This window comes from Macaca thibetana, chromosome 5 (genome assembly GCF_024542745.1).
Source record: "Macaca thibetana thibetana isolate TM-01 chromosome 5, ASM2454274v1, whole genome shotgun sequence".
Taxonomy (NCBI): domain Eukaryota; kingdom Metazoa; phylum Chordata; class Mammalia; order Primates; family Cercopithecidae; genus Macaca; species Macaca thibetana.
Window position 1 is genome coordinate 5,034,710 of NC_065582.1, and position 16,499 is coordinate 5,051,208.

Below are 16,499 nucleotides of genomic sequence, written 5' to 3' on the forward strand. Positions count from 1 at the left end.
CCAAGGCCACTTGCTTAATTTGTGGCAGAATCAGGATTCAGCATTACTCAGGTGAGGTATAAGAAGGCATGGCACATACAAGTAGAGAGGGCCAGACCCAGGGGAAGAAGGAAGGTGCACACCAGGCTGGAGGAATCTGGGGTTGTGGGGAGAGCCATGGCTGGGAGACAAGATAACATCCAAGTTCAAGTCCTGGGTCTGTGCTGTTAGCCTTTCTGGTTTTCTCAAGTGAGGAGACTGGAAACAACTCTCTTCTAGCTGTGACGTTAATGAATTCACTTCTAGTTAGGGGGTGAGACTTGAGCAGGTCTGGGAAAGAGATTAGAAGGCAGAGGCAAGCAGTGACAAAAACCAGAACGTGAAGAAAAGCTTGTGTGCACCCAGAAAAATATTCATTCAGTGCTATCTGGCAGACACCATGCTTGGACCTGTGGGTATCACAGTGAACAAAACAGAGCCAAGCCCTGATCTTCATGAAGGTTACACACTTGAGGGGAGACACACGAAAAAATGAAAATTTTAGAAGGTGATGAGTGTCAAGGAAAAAAATAATGCAAAGGAAAAGGAACCAGGAGTGGGGTTCTATCCTAGATAGGATGGTCAGGGAAGGCCTCCAGTGAAGGTGATATGTGAGCAGAAACTTAAAGATGACTGAGAAGTGGATGGGGTAGATTCTGGAGTATTCTGAGCAGAGGAGTAGCCTGTGTGTAGGTGCTGAGGTGCGTAGATGCTGTGGCTGCCATCTTCAGGGAGGGACAAGGAGGAGAGTGAAGAGATGAGGCTAGGAATGTTGACCTCTTTCAGGTGAGGGAGGAGGAGAGTGAAGAGATGAGGCTGGGAATGTTGACCTCTTTCAGGTGAGGGAGGAGGAGAGTGAAGAGATGAGGCTAGGAATGTTGACCTCTTTCAGGTGAGGGAGGAGGAGAGTGACGAGATGAGGCTGGGGATGTTGACCTCTTTCAGGAGAGGGAGGAGGAGAGTGAAGAGATGAGGCTGGGAATGTTGAGCTCTTTCAGGTGAGGGAGGAGGAGAGCGAAGCGATGAGGCTGGGAATGTTGACCTCTTTCAGTATGCAAAAACTTGGGGAGAAAAGTTCAGTGGTACAGGCATTCTATTTGTTGGATAAAAATATTAGAAATTTTAAAATAAAATGTTTTGTGACTTAGTCCAAAATTCTAGAGGACACGGGCCTTTGTCCTTGGTTAGACTCTGTGTCCAAGAAACAAATAGCATCCCAAGAATCAACTCTCCCTCTCCCTGGGGACCTAGGTACCACATCTCTGTTCTGCTCTCTCAAGGATATCCAAGGCTCTGCTCACGACTGAAGCATGCACAGACAATGGTTGGTAACATTTGTCACATTTTTACGTTGCTTTACATGACTTTTGTCAACATGAAAGTGGAAACCAGACTCTCTACCATCGAGTTGGGTTGTAAAAGTCATGGGTTTCTTGTTCTTTAGAATGGCTTTTCCTAGCAGTGGACTCCTCTGACTTTACAACCAATGGTGTGCTCCTGATTCAATCACTTAAATCACTCTGGGTGTTGGTTTATTGGTCTGTCCGGTGGGTGGGTGTAGACTAGATGATTAGTAAAGTTCCTTTATTAAATAGATCTGAAAACCCCTGTTGTACCCTCTCTAGCAAACAACATTCCTTCATTCAGTGTCTGTCTTCTCAGAGGTCAAACTAGTAATTATCCATCCCTTTTGCCTGTGTGTACGACATGCATAATTCATAGGTAGCCTTGCAAAATGGAAACGGAATGTCCATTCCCCAGTCCCCACATGACTAGTGCTCATGCACCAGAAAGTTTACCAGGGACAAATTCTGTTTTTCTTCCACCACCAGCCCCTCTCATTTCTACCAGCCTCCAAGGCGTCTATATAATAATCAATTGCAAGACTATTTATCACCTGTTTATACAATGTTAGCTCTTGTAGTTCCATAGCCTCATGTGACAGCTAAGGAAACTGAGGCTCAGAGAGGTCGCTGACTTTCCCAAAGCCACACAGACATGCCATGGGGCGGGAACGAAACTGCAGTTTCTGAACACGAGCTGAGATTCCTTCCCCAACCTCTTGTTGCCTCTATTTTGCCAAGTGCTAACTGTGCCCTGCAAATTATAAGATGTCTAAAAATACGTTTTGAGGATGATGATGGAGAACTCTGAAAAGAAGTTTTTTTGTTTTGTTTTTAAATACGCCCTCATAGATCCAATGCAGCTGAAACAGCGATCAAAGCCAATTTCCCTAGAAACACCAGATCGAAAACACGTGGTGAGGCTCTGATCTGTAGTGCTTCATCGTAAACAATACATTTTACAATCCCTGAAAAATAAAGAAAAAGGAAAGACTCAAAAGAACATTCTGGGCCTGTCACGGTTGTTTTTCATCCCTTTCATCACTAGATGTCCCCTTGGTTAGCAAACCCCATCTGGAGGGCTGTGTCCCTGCACATCCTTCCTGGAGGGCAGGTGCGGGGAAGAGTCCTCCGCAGTGGGAAGCTTCCTTCCGGGTGGGCCGGGCAGGGGCGGGGCTTCCTGAAGGGGCGGGGCTTGTGTGCTGGCAGAGCCGCTCGTCTCACACAGAGGAAGAGCCATCCTTGAGCTAAGAGGACTGGCTGTAATTAGCATGGAGAGATTAAATATGAAAGGAACACTGTCAAAAACCCATTTCCACCACAGGAAATGAGCGTGGCCTAGAATAGATGCAGAGCATGATTAAACTGCAGGACGGGCTCGGGAGGGAGGGTGAGCCGGCACACATCTCCCGGGGGCCGCCCCAGACCTATGCTTGGGACCACTGCTGAGTCAGATCCATGGAGGCGGTTCTCTGCAGATGAGGCGGAGAAACAGGATGCTAGGCGTCTTTGTGAGTAGGCTCCTACTGTAACGATCCAAAGCCATTTTCAATACTTCATGTCTGGTTTCTAGGGCCCCATGGGAGCCACAGCTCTGAGTACCCCCACTACTAGGCCACACTTAATCATCAGTCTGTTGTCTGGATTCCTGCCCTTTAGGAACTCAGGGTCTAGTGGGAGGCACTCACACTCGTGGAGAAATAAAACCCTGTGCAAGGGCTTTAAGAGCTGTGGCTGCTGGGGGAGAGAGATGTGGCTGTGTTGGGGAAACTTTCCTGGAGGGCCTCGAGGGATGAGTGAGCCTGCCAGCTGGATAAAGGGAGGCATGCTAGCATCGGGCACAGAGTGCGAAGGGTGCCGCATGCACGCCTCGGAGAGCGGCTGGAGGGCTGGCAGCCGGGAGGCTGGTGGGAGAAGAGCTGCACAGTTAGCCTGCAGGTCAGACACTGAGGGCTGCAGGGTTTGAATGGATCCTTTGATAGCCTTAAACAGACTGGTCTCAGGAAGGCAACCCTGGGGGAGAGTGAAGGGCAGGAGAGGTGGAGGCTGGAGGCAAGGAGGCCTGTTGGTGGAGGGCTGCAGTAAGCTCAGGGAGGAGGTGGAAGCCTCAGAGACAGTCGGGCAGGACGCCCAAGTGGTATTTCTGACCCAGTGTCTATGGGTTTTGGGACCAGCTGGCTGGGGATGGAGGAGGACAGGGAGGAGTGATGACTCTCAGCTCGCCAGTTTGGAAGACTGGACGGGTGCTTCTGAGGAAGCTGAGAGTTCCGTGTTGAGGCTTGTGGCCTGGAGGCACACGTGGAAAATTTAGTAGGGATGTCCAGGTTGCTGGAAATGGAGGGGTGGAGCTCAGTCCAACTTGGCGAGAGATTTGTGGATTTTTGGAGGCCGGGGAGTGGCTGAAGCTCTCGAGACAGGTGAAGGTGGCCAGATCACTCAGAGCTTTTAAAGGCTGTGTGAGCTATTTAAAGTCTGAGCTGCCCACCAGATCCTCACACCTCTTTGCAAGTGTAATGAGTGACAGTGACAAGGGTTGAGGTCCAGCTTCTTTTCCCCGCCATAAAGATCCTGCTTCCAGTGCTGACTGAGCCATCCAGGGTCCCACAGAGGCCAAGTCCTGGCAGTAAAGAATGTGGAGACCCATACGGGCAGCGGGCAGACAGCCCGAGAAGGCCAGAGGCGGATGCCAGGTGTGTGCAGATGTTACCTGGAGCACTGACATCAAACCTGCAAAGGGGTCCAAGGTCAGGATTCCTGTTCTCGGGGAGGGTGTAGGGAGCAGGGCAGGAGCTCGGGAGCAGGGGAGGAGGACTGAGGCAGATACTCCAGCATGGGGAGCAAAACAGGACTCTGTTTCCTGGTACTGGGGTATGAGGCAGAAGGCCCAGTGTTCAGAGTAAGGTTAGGGAGAGTCAGAGTAGCCCTGCAGCTGGCTCACTGGATGCTGGCTGCCAAGTTACTTATTGGTCCTTCCATTTCTCCTGCAGTGGGAGGCTAGATTTAGAGTTTTAGACTTGCACTGTCCAATATGATAGCTACTAGCCCCATCTGGATATTTATTTATTCATTTTTTTAGAGACAGGGTCTCGCTCTGTTGCCCAGGTTGGAGTGTAGTAGTATGGTCATAACTCACTGCTGTCTCAACATTTCAGGCTGAAGTGATCCTCCTGCCTCGGCCTCCTGAGTCGCTGGGACTACAGCATGTACCACCACACCCAGTTAATTTTTAAATTATTTTTTAGAGATGGGGCTATTGTTATGTTCCCCAGGTTGGTCTCACATTCTTGGCCTCAAGCAATCCTCCTGCCTCAGCCTTTTAAAGTGCTGGGATTACAGGCTATGAACCACTGTGCCCTATTTCATGTGGCTATTTAACTTTATTTATTTACTTATTTAGAGACTGTGTCTCACTCTGTCACCCAAGCTGGAGTGCAGTGGCACGATCTCGGCTCACTGCAACTTCTGCTTCCCAGGTTCAAGTGATTCTCCTGTCTCAACCTCCTGAGTAGCTGGGATTACAGGTGTATGCCACCATGACTGGCTAATTTTTGTAATTTTACTAGAGATGGGGTTTCACCATGTTGGCCAGGCTGGTCTCTAGCTCCTGACCTCAAGTGATCTCCCCACCTCAGCCTCCCAAAGTGCTGGCATTACAGGCATAAGTCACTGCGCTTGGCCTTAAATTTAATTTTTAATTAACAAAACTTAAAAGAAATTAAATTCAGGTTCTCATTTGTACTAACTACATTTCCAGTACTCAGTAGCGACTTGTGACTAGTGTATGGGACAGCGCAGATGCAGAACAGTTCCCGCCATGGCAGGAAGTTCAGTTGTATCGCGCTGGGCAGTGCTGAGCTCTGGCCTTTGGGGTGGAGTGATGGGAGTCACTGGGGCAGGATATTCCTGACACTTCAGAGGTCAGGAAGCAGAGAGGTCCTATAGTCAGCTGTGTTTTGTGGTGGGATGTAAGAGGCAGCAACAGTACTGCCGTCCCTCGCTTCTGCATAACACTCGTGGTTGCTCTCTTCCATGTGCCAGGATTCCTGAAAGCCTCATGGACACTCCTTTAAAGCACTTCCTCCAAAGAAGGCCTTGTAAAAATACACACGTGATTTTAAAATGTTCATGCACTTGGATCCGATGATTCTACTTCTGGAAATGTATCCAAAGGATATACTCATAGATATTCAAATAGAGATCCGTAAAAGGGATATTCTACATTACATTATGATTTTTCTCGGGTCAGATTTAGGTGGGGTATGCTTTACATACAATAAAATGGATCCTTATACGGTAGACAGCTGGATGAATTTTGCCAAACGTATATAGTCGTATAACCACCCCCATAATAGAAAAACTTCCCATCATTCCAAAAAGTTCACCCATGCTACCCTTTGTGGTCAGTCCCCTCCTGCAATCCCTAGCCCCTGGCAGCGCTGATCCACTTTGCAGCTTGTAGTTTTGTCTTTTGCGAACGTCACACAGGTGGAATTACAGATGTGGCCATCTGCACCTGGCTTCTGCCACTTAGCAAATGTTTTTCGATGCATCCATGGTATTGCATTCACGGGTGGTTTGTTCCTTTTTTGGTGAGTAGTATTCCAGTGTGTTGTCATGGGTTTGTTGACCCGTTGTCCTATCGGTGGGCCTTTGGGATGTTTCTGGTGTCTGGCAATCAGGAATAAAGCAGCTAAAACATTCATGGGCAGGTCTGTGTGGACCACGGGGTGCAGACCTGCAAATGAATGTTGCTCTGCACATGAATGGTTCCAGGCGTCGAATCATTTATATACAGAAGTGAGGGAGGGCAGTACTGTTGCTGCCTCTTACATCCCACCACAAAGCATGAGTGACTGTGGAACCACCCTGGTCAATCCAGCAGGCAAGGGCAGGGGCAGAGCCACCAGACACACAACTCAGTAGACTGTGGGTAAGGAAGCCCCTCAGGACAGCTGGGAATGGAGCGGGCCCCAGAACACAACAGACGTCCCAATATAATACAGAAATGTATAAACGCTCGTTGATCAATGGGTGCAAATATGTAGTCAGATAGAAGAAATGAGACATAGCACTCGATAGATCCGTAGAGTGACCATACTTGACAATAATCTATTGCACAACTTGAAATAGCTAGAAGAGAATAATTCAAATGTTCCCAGCATAAAGGAAAGATAAATATTTAAGGTGACAGATACCCCAATTCCCTGACTTGACCTTTATACAATATAGCAATGTATCAAAATATCACATATGCCCTGAAAATATGTACGGCTCTTATGTAACGCTAAAAAAGATTAAAAGAAGATTTAAAAAATGTTTTAAACTGGGAGCTTTTTATAATGGGCACCTGCTACTTTTCAAATGGGAGACAGGAGCAGTAGAACATTACATTGCACAAGAAAAAACCCATTTTCTGAGAAAGACAAGAACATTCTGGCGAGTCCTGGCTGAAGATATAAGCACTCGTGACTCCATTCATGTTGGCTGTCTCCCAGGACCAGAGGGCAAGGCTACGAGAAGGGCCCAGGGACCTCGGTCTGTGGAAGGTTAGAGACAGAAAGAGGCTGAGAACACTGGGACCTCGGGGAGGGCGGAGCTTGGGGAGGGCTGAGAGCATGAATTCACTTCTTATGTTCTTTCTTGTTGTTTTTTGCATTATAAATATATTTTGCTATCCATGAATATAGCACTTGACATTTACTAAATATTTATAATTCTTCTCATTTTTACTTCCTGAGGCAATTTTAATTGAAAAAAATGTTTCCAGCTTTACTGAGGTATGATTAACAAATACAAATCATGTATATTTAGTGTACACAATGTGATCTTTTGATATATATATATACACACACACATTGTGAATATATACACAATCAAACTAATTAACATATCCATTACCTCCCATAGTTACCGTGTGTGTGTGTGTGTGTGTGTGTGTGTGTGCGCGCTGAGAACACTTCAGCTGGTGACTGTAGCTAATAATAATGCATGTGTACTTTAAATTTGCCAAGAGAGCAGATCAAAAGCGTTCCTCTGTTGCCCAGGACAGCCCTGAAGGAGGTTTGAAAGCACGGCCATGCTGCTCCTAACAGAGCCCACATCCATTAGATTTGCTGTTTTAAAACTTTTGTTTCCGTAGAGATTTATACCTCACACCTCCCCTAAACACACAGAATTCTTTCAGCTGAAAACTTGAACAATTTACCTAACTCTACTGTTTTCATTCTTATCATTGTATAGACATAATTTTCTCCAGTTGTAATCAACAAGTATGTGTCTTTGTTCTTTTTATTCATACACACTTTTCCACATATTGACAGAGTCCACATATGTATTATTTTATTTTAATTTGTTTTGGAGACAGAGTCTCAATGTCACCCAGCCTGGAGTGCAGTGGTGCGATCTCAGCCCACTGCAACCTCCACCTCCCAAGCTCAGGTGATCCTCCTGCCTCAGCCTCCCTCCCAAGTAGCTGGGACCACAGGTATGTGCCACCACGCTCGGCTAATTTTTTGTATTTTTGGTAGAGATAGGGTTTCCTCATGTTGGCCAGGCTGGTCTCAAACTCCTGAGCTCAAGGGATCTTCCTGCCTCGGCCTCCCAAAGTACTAGGATTACAGGAGTAAGCCACCACACCTGGCCTACATATTATTTCAATGACTTTATATTCTTTTGCAGGTATGTCTGGGCATTTGAATTGTTTACAGATATTTTTGCTATTTTGAAAAACATAACTTCAAACTATGCATCTGACAAAGGTCTAAATTAGCATCTATAAGGAACTTAAATTCACACACACACAAAACAACCCCATTAAAAAGTAGGCAAAGGATATGAACAGACACTTCTCAAAAGAAGACATACATGCAGGCCACAAGCGTATGAAAGAAAGCTCAACATCACTGACCATTAGAGAAATGCAAATCAAAACCACAATTAGATACCATCTCACACCAGTCAGGATGGCTATTATTAAAAAGTCAAAAAATAACAGATGCTGGTGATGTTGCGGAGAAAAGAGAACACTTATACACTGTTGGTGGAAGTGTAAATTAGTTCAATCATTGTGGAAAGCAGTATGGCGAGTCCTCGAAAAGCTAAAAGCAGAACTACCATTCCACACAGCAGTCCCGTTACTGGGTATATACCCAGAGCAATAGAAATCACTCTACCATAAAAACACATGCATGCAAATGTTCATTGCAGCACTATTCACAATAGCAAAGACATGGAATCAACCTAAATGCCCATCAATGACAGATTGGATAAAGAAAATATGGTACATATACATCATGGAATATTATGCAGCCATAAGAAAGAATGAGATCATGTCTTTTGCGGGAGCGTGGAAGGAGCTGGAGGCTATCATCCTTAGCAAACTAACACAGGAACAGAATATGAAATACCACATGTTCTCACTTATAAGTGGGAGCTAAATGATAAGAACTTGTGAACACACAGAAGGAAACAACAGACAATGGGATCTACTCGAAGGGGGAGGGTGGGAAGAGGGAGAGGAGAAGAAAAGATCACTACTGGGTCCTGGACTTAATACCTGGGTGATGAAATGATCTGTACAATAAACCCCCATGACATGTGTTTACCTGTGTAACAAACCTTCACGTGTACCCCCAAATCTAAAATAAAAATTAAAGAAAAAAGAAAAGCATAACTTGAAATAATTTAAAAATAGGGCTTGTTCCCATTTTGGTCAATAATAACTATACTCTTTTAAAAACCACTTTAATATGTTTTGTTTCCTATTACAAAACTAAAATATGTTTATTGTAGACGTTTTAGAAAATACAAGCTACTTGGCATGTTTACTTACAGTCTACTTGGGGCACAATTACAGATTCATTTTTTATTTTTTGGTTAACTGTCTGAGACTTGGCTCATTGCAGTTGGGGTCTCCTTTTCCCTCAATTGCATGATAATCCCAGGGCTCGAGAAGCGTGGGTTCTTATTCCAAATGCAAGACACAGAGGATGCCGGGGAGCCTAAGCAGCCCTCTGGGGCCCGGCTGACCTGCTGTCCTGCCCTCTTACTAGCTACAGTGTTGTTGTAGAAAATTGGTGTGGATCAGCCAGGCACGGTGGCTCCCTCCTGTAATCCCAGCACTTTGGGAGGCCAAGGCAGGTGGATTATGAGGTCAGGAGTTCGAGACCAGCCTGGCTAACACAGTGAAACCCTGTCTCTACTAAAAATGTAAAAAGTTAGCTGGGCATAGTGGTAGGCACCTGTAGTCCCAGCTACTTGGGAGGCTGAGGCAGGAGAACCATTTGGACCTGGGAGGAGGATGTTGCAGTAAGCTGAGATCACGGCACTGCACTCCAGCCTGGGCAACAGAGCGATACTCTGTCTCAAAAAAAAAAAAAAAAAAAAAAAAGAAAAGAAAAAAAGAAAAGAAAATTGGTGTGGATCCTAGCGCAGAAGTTTCCCACACAAGTCACGGTGATGCCAGCAATCAGGCTTCCAAAGCTACTAGTGTTTTGTTTTTGTTTTTAAGCCTACACTCATAACTTAGCCACCGCTTCCAAAAGAGGGTGCCAAGTCTAGCAGGGAGCCCTGGCTGAGCCACGCCCTGGGTGAGTGTCAGCCATGCCCTGTGGAACTACTGGATCCATTTGCTGAGCTCTCATCACCTGTCTTGACTTCTTCCCCAATGAATTGGAACCATCGCAATTTGTCTAGAATGTTTTAATAAGGTCGATCTTTAAAAGGGAGCCTCAGTGATTCCCTATACAGATTTTCCTTTCCTCCCACCCCACACCCCAGAGCTTTATACACCTGAAAACTCACTACTTCCCAGTTATTCAGCTACAGTTGGATAAGAGACCCAATTCTAACCCATGAGACATCGGATAAAGTTTTCTGTGATTTCTGGGGAAGTTTTTCTTTCTTGATAAAGAGACAGAAGATGCCATCATTCTTTCTTTTTCCCTTTTCCTCTTTAAAGGTAGACGTGGTGTCTGGAGCTACGGTAGCCATTACGTGATCACGAGGTGACAGACACGAGCCAACAGGGAGAGATTTTCACAGAGCCACTGGACCAATATCAATAACCACCTACACCTGACTATGTGTTAGGCTGAAGCCACTCTGAGTTGGGGTTTCTGTTAATTGCGGCTGAACCCATTCTTAACTAATATTTTAATTATTAGAAACGAATTTGCAATAAAAAACTTGTGGTTAAATCTTTGTACATAGTTTTATAGAATATATTCACGTAAGAAAAAGTGGGGGATGTTCTGGGCTGAATTGTGTTCCCTCTGACACACAAATTTATCTGTGGAAGTCCCAACCCCCAGTACTTCAGAATGTAGCCATATTTGGAGATAAATTCTTTAAAGAGTTTATTTAGCTAAGTTAAAATGAGGCCTTTAGGGTGGCCCTAATCTAATATGGCTGGTGTCCTTTTAAGAAGAGGAAATTTAGACACAAATGTGCAACCACACACAGAGGAAAGACTATGTAAAGACACAGCAAGAAGGTGGGCTGGGTGCAGTGGCTCATGCCTGTAATCCTAGCACTTTGAGAGGCCAAGTTGGGTGGATCATTTGAGGTCAGAAGCTCAAGACCAGCCTAGACAACATGGTGAAACCCTGCCTCTACTAAAAATACAAAAATTAGCCAGGCGCAGTGGCACATGCCTGTAATCCCAGCTACTCGGGAGGCTGAGGCAGGAGAATCGCTTGAACCCAGGAGGTGGAGGTTGCAGTGATCAGAGATTATACCACTGCACCCTAGCCTGGGTGACAGAGGGCAATTCCGTTTCAAAAAAAAAAAAAAAAAAAAAAAGAAGAAGAAGAAGGTGGCCATCCACAAGCCAAGGAAAAGGGCCTTAGAGGAAATCAACATCACAGATGCTTCTTTTTTTTTTTTCCCTTTTTAAAAGACAGGTTCTGCCATCATACCTGACTGCAGCCTTGAACTCCTGGGCTCAAGTGATCCTCCCACCTCAGCCTCCACACCTGGCTAATTTATTTATTTTTATTTTCAAGATGGGGGTCTCACTATGTTGCCCAAGCTGGTCTCAAACTCTTGGCCTCAAGTAATCCTTCTGCCTCAGCCTCCCAAAGTACTGGGATTACAGACATGGGCCATCACACCTGACTGCTGATACCTTGATCTCAGACTTCTTGCCTCCAGAACTGCGAGAAAATATCTGTTGTTTAAGCCACCCAACCTGTGGTACTGTGTGTGTGTGGCAGCCCTAGCAAACTAATACATGAGACCAAAAATATTTTTCTTATCTGTAAAATAAGAATAATCATATTATAAAGTACTTAGGTGGATTAAATGAAATAATGTATTAAAACATACAGATTGATATGTGATATACAGTAAACGTTTAGTAAATGATGGCTATTACTACCAGGAAACCTGAAGACAAAATTTTCTGGACAGCTCTTTCCTGTCAACTCTTCCAAAAATTAACTGAGGACCTTACTGGCCTCAAAAAGGACCACTGAGTTCAAGAGAGCGGTGACGTTATTGCAGCAGAGTGGGTGCTGTGTGGTAATCAGACCCTTTTCTTCTCCTGTGGAGGTGCAGGAAGGATGCCTTTCCCAGCTTCTCCCTCACGCCTCTCGGTGGTACCACGTGGGTCACTCTTGCTGTGGAAGGTGAGCAGGAGTGCCACGCCACTTCCAGTTTGTGGCTGTGTAGATCAGGCGCCTTCTCTGTCTTCTCTCTCTTTTCCACTCACATGACTAGAGGGAAGGAACTCCAAGATGGTGAAATACCAAGAAGGAAGGAGACCCTGAATGATTTTGGAGGAGGACCAGGCAGGAAAGCCACCTGACCCACAAGAGCAAGACAGAATCCTAGGCTGAGTGAAGCCATTGAGATTTCAGGATTTATCCTTAGGGCAGTTGCCTTTGCTTACTCTGACTAATAGATTCAATGTTCTCCTCTATGAACTCCTGACAATACAACACTATTTCCAGTGAGTGAAGTGTTCAGAGAGAAGGGTGTGTGCAAATTCATGGCTAAGTTTCAATCAATCCGCTATAAATTGATATGGTTTGGGGCAAATGGGAAGAAGAGGATATTCAGTTGTTGTTATTTATATTGTCATGTATAGGATGCTGTTATTTCCTTGATTCTCTCTTCTTTGGGCAAAGAGCAGACTCATAGTCAGAGGATAAGTCTGAGAGCAGATAGGAAATGAATTCCACAGTCATCTTTATATATTGGTCTCTTTTCAGGCCCAGCCCGGTGAGATTGGATCTGATTGTTTGTTGGTGTCATTTATGTCTGCAATAGATGTCTAAGAATACAGCATAAAGATGCCCAGGTGCTCAGCCCTGCACTGAGCTGGAGAGAGGGCCGAAGGCTCACCTTTCATGCATTGCCATGGACCTCGCAGCCACGGAGCAGGGAGGGGTTGACAACACCAGGAGCTCAGCCTGACACCTTCCACTCATGTCTCCTTGGACCCTTCCTGTGCTAATTATGATCCTTCTTGGAAATAAAAAACCAAACATTTGATGGCAGATACAGACAATGAAATCCTATCCAGCTTTAAAAAGGAAGAGTATTCTCACACATGCTACAGTGTGGATGAGCCTTGAGGACATCATGCTGAGTGAAATCAGCCAGCTACAAAGGACAAACACTGTGGGATTCCACTCATATGAGGTTCCTAGAAGAGCTGAATTCATAAATACCAAAAACAGAAAGGTGGTTGCCAGGGGCTGGAGGGAGGGAGGGAGGGAGGGAGGGAGGGAGGAATGGGGAGTGAATGGGACAGAGTTTCAGTTGGGAAGATGAGAAAGCTCTGGAGATGGGTGGTGGTGATGGTAGCACAACAATGTGAACATATTTAACACCACCAAACTGCTCATTTAATAATGGTTAAAATGGTAAAATTTGTGTTAAGTATTGTTTACCATAATAAAACTTAAAAAAAAAAAACAAAAACCAGAAACCATTTGCACAGCCTCTCTTACATGGAGGAAGGTGACCTGGAGGGGTAGAGAAACATGGTTAGTGTCATGGGAACACAAAGGAATGTGACAATCCTGTCTGAGGAGCTTGCAGGTTGTGGGGGGAGAGATGGATTTGACAACAATAATTGGGAAAACGCAGATGCAGAAGGAGGGAAAGAGGGAGGCTGAATCAGAACTCAGAGGAAGGAGCTGTTGGAGTCTGAGGGCTCAGGGCAGGAATTCTGGAAGAAGAAATGCTTGCCTGGGGCTCCCAAGGTGTATTAGTCTGTTTTTAAACTGCTGATAAAGACATACCTGAAGCTGGGAAATTTACAAAAGAAAGAGGTTTATTGGACATACAGTTCCATGTGGCCTGGGAGGCCTCACAATCATGGTGGAAGGTGAAAGGCACGTCTCACATGGTGGCAGACAAGAGAAGAGAACTTGTGCAGGGAAACTCTCCTTTTAAAAATCATCATATCCTGTGAGAGTTATTCACTATCATGAGAACAGCACAGGAAAGACCAGTCCCTATGATTCAATTACCTCCCACTGGGTGCCTCGCACAACACGTGTGAATCCACAATTAGATTTTGGTGAGGACACAGCCAAACCATATCACATGGTCTGGTGGGATCTTGCATTTTGAAGAGTGGGAGTGAGGCTGAGCTCAGCGAGGTGGGGACCAGAGCAAAACACTTGCTGGGGGCTGGTGCTGAGGCCCTGGAGGAGCAACCTAGGCAGAACAGTGGGTTCCTAAGGAGAGCGGAGGGAGGTTGTGGTGGCTATAGACCATGGGAGTCCTGACTTTTTTTTTTTTTTTTAATGAACTTTCTAATTTTGGAATAAATTTAGAATTACCAAAAAGTTGCAAAGATAATACAGAGAGGTCCCATATACCCCTCAGCCAGTTTCCCCTAGGGTTAAGATCTTACATTACTGTGGTACATTTGTACAACTAATGAGCCAATATTGATATATTCTTAACTAAAGTCCTCACGTTATTAAGATTTCATTAGTTTTCCCTACTGTCCTTTTGCAGGATTCCATCCAGAATACCCAACTTGCACCCATCCAAAGTCGCAAAGCTATCCCAGTACACTCCACAATCAGTTTCCCTTATTATTATGAATATCTCATATTAGGGTGGTACATTTGTTACAATTAATGAACCAGTATTGATACATTATCATTAATAAAAGTCCATGCTGGATTCAGATCTCATGAAATTTGTACCTAACACCCCTTTTCTGTTCCAGGACCCCACACTGCATTTAGTTGTCACGCCTCCCTCGACTCCCCTTGATGTGACAGCTTGTCAGACTTCCCTTGATTTTGATGACCCAGACAATTTGAGGAGTCCTGATCAGGGATTTTGTAGTACAATCCTTAATTTGGGTTGATTTGATATTTTTCTCATGATATTTTTCCATTCAGCTCTCACAGGGGTTCTGAGTTTTTGAAGAAAGCATTGAGGTCCAGTACCCCACTCCTCACACTGCACATCAGTACCCTGCTCCTCACACCGTACATCGGTTTGCCTTCTAGCTTCTGCGTTATCTTCATCACCTGGCCAGAGGATTGGTTCTCCACTGTAAAGTTATTTTTTCCATTTCCTGCACTCTAGTCTTTGGAGGTAGGCATTGGACGGTTTTGAGTAAAGAACATGACTTGATGAAAGTGGCATTATGGGATGAAAAGTCCCTCCATGGCTGATGTGCTGGGCGGGAACATCTCGACCTGCAATAGCACTGATGCTGGACTACATGCTGCATGCCACAGACTTCACACATATGGCAGCATTTGATCCTCCTGTTGACTCCCAGTTGAAAGATGAGGAAGTGGAGGCACTGGGAGGTTAAATAACCTGTTAAAGGTCATGCAACCAGTGAGTGATCACCCTGGGATCTGAACCTGAGGAGTGTGGCTCCAAATCCATGTTCTCACCATGTCCCTTGGTGACGGATTAGCACAATGAATTCAGACTGTGTGGAGCATCGGGATTTACATTCGAAGTCAGATTTTCCAGTCTCACCTCCAAGATTTGGTGTCAGCAGGTGTATGGCAAGACCCAGCCCTTTGTACCTTAGCCAGTTCCCAGGAGACTCATGAGGCCCAGTCTGTACCCAGCAGATTCAAGAACGAGGCTGGAGGTTGAGAGGCCCCTTGGAACCTGCTAGTGACCATTTGGGTCATCACCCAGGGAGGCCTGACCCAAGGGACAGTGTGAAAGGTGAGGACGACTGGAGAGGTGCTGCAGGACGCTGCATGGCCTGGTCATGACTGGCTGTCAGGCAGTGAGGGGCAGACAACACTCAGCCTGGCCACGGAGGGATCGCAGTACCCAAAACAGAGATGCGGGACTCTGAAGGACCATGGAGGACAGACGATGAATGAGGCTTTGAACTTGTAGGAGGCATGGGAGGAAATACTCAGCAAGATGAGGGCAGCACCTGCAGGGTCTCCAGAGACCCAGGGGTGCCAACGATGTCCCAAGTATATGAGCTTTCTATGTGACAACACCACTGTAAAGGGCAGAACATTGGAAAATGCCCCCTATTTAGAGAAGGGGTCATAAAAAGGGGGGCTGCAGGAATGCGGAGCTCAGTTTGCCTCTCCCTCAAAATAAACCCAATTGAACCCCTGAACTTTTACCTTATAGGCAGAACCCCACTGTCAGTGAAAGACAAGATGGGAGCACCAGCCTTGAATGGTGCTCACAGGGACAAGGGGAATTTCCGGAGTCCCATAAAGGATGTCCCTCCACGGCGGTGACATCTAGTGCCTTGAAGGGTCTTGAATCCAGGAGGCTCCACCCTGCCTTGAGTCACTGATGTAGAGAAGCAATGCAGGTAGTTAAGTAGAAGGCAGCCTTGACGCCTGTGGTCTGAAGCCACTTCACAGCCCTGGACTCTGCAATGGGATTTGCAGCAGCCCTGGAAGGGAAGGCCAGGTTCCCAGTTACGGAGTCAGCTCAGTTGTGGGGTCCTCGTGACCCAGAGTCCCAAGTGGCTTTGCTCTAGGGATCATCTCCCTCAGCCTGCACATACCCTGCCCCTGCCAGGCCAAGCCAGTGCCAGGACTTGTTTCTCAGCTGCCTCCTCACCGACCTGGAATAACCTTTCCCCTGTTCCCAGGGCCTGCCCTGCCCAGGAGTGTGGCCACTCCTTGCTTAGGAGGGGGGCACCTCCTCCAGCCCGTG

At 46.0% G+C, this 16,499-nt stretch overlaps 1 long non-coding RNA gene across 1 annotated transcript; it reads left to right on the forward strand.

Annotated features, from left to right (window-relative positions):
- Window positions 1-2,551: 2,551 nt before the first annotated feature.
- LOC126955727 (uncharacterized) lies at window positions 2,552-10,412 on the forward strand. Its single transcript, XR_007726053.1, has 3 exons — window positions 2,552-2,872; window positions 3,927-4,051; window positions 10,321-10,412. It is a non-coding gene; the product is annotated as an uncharacterized LOC126955727 (long non-coding RNA).
- Window positions 10,413-16,499: the final 6,087 nt, after the last annotated feature.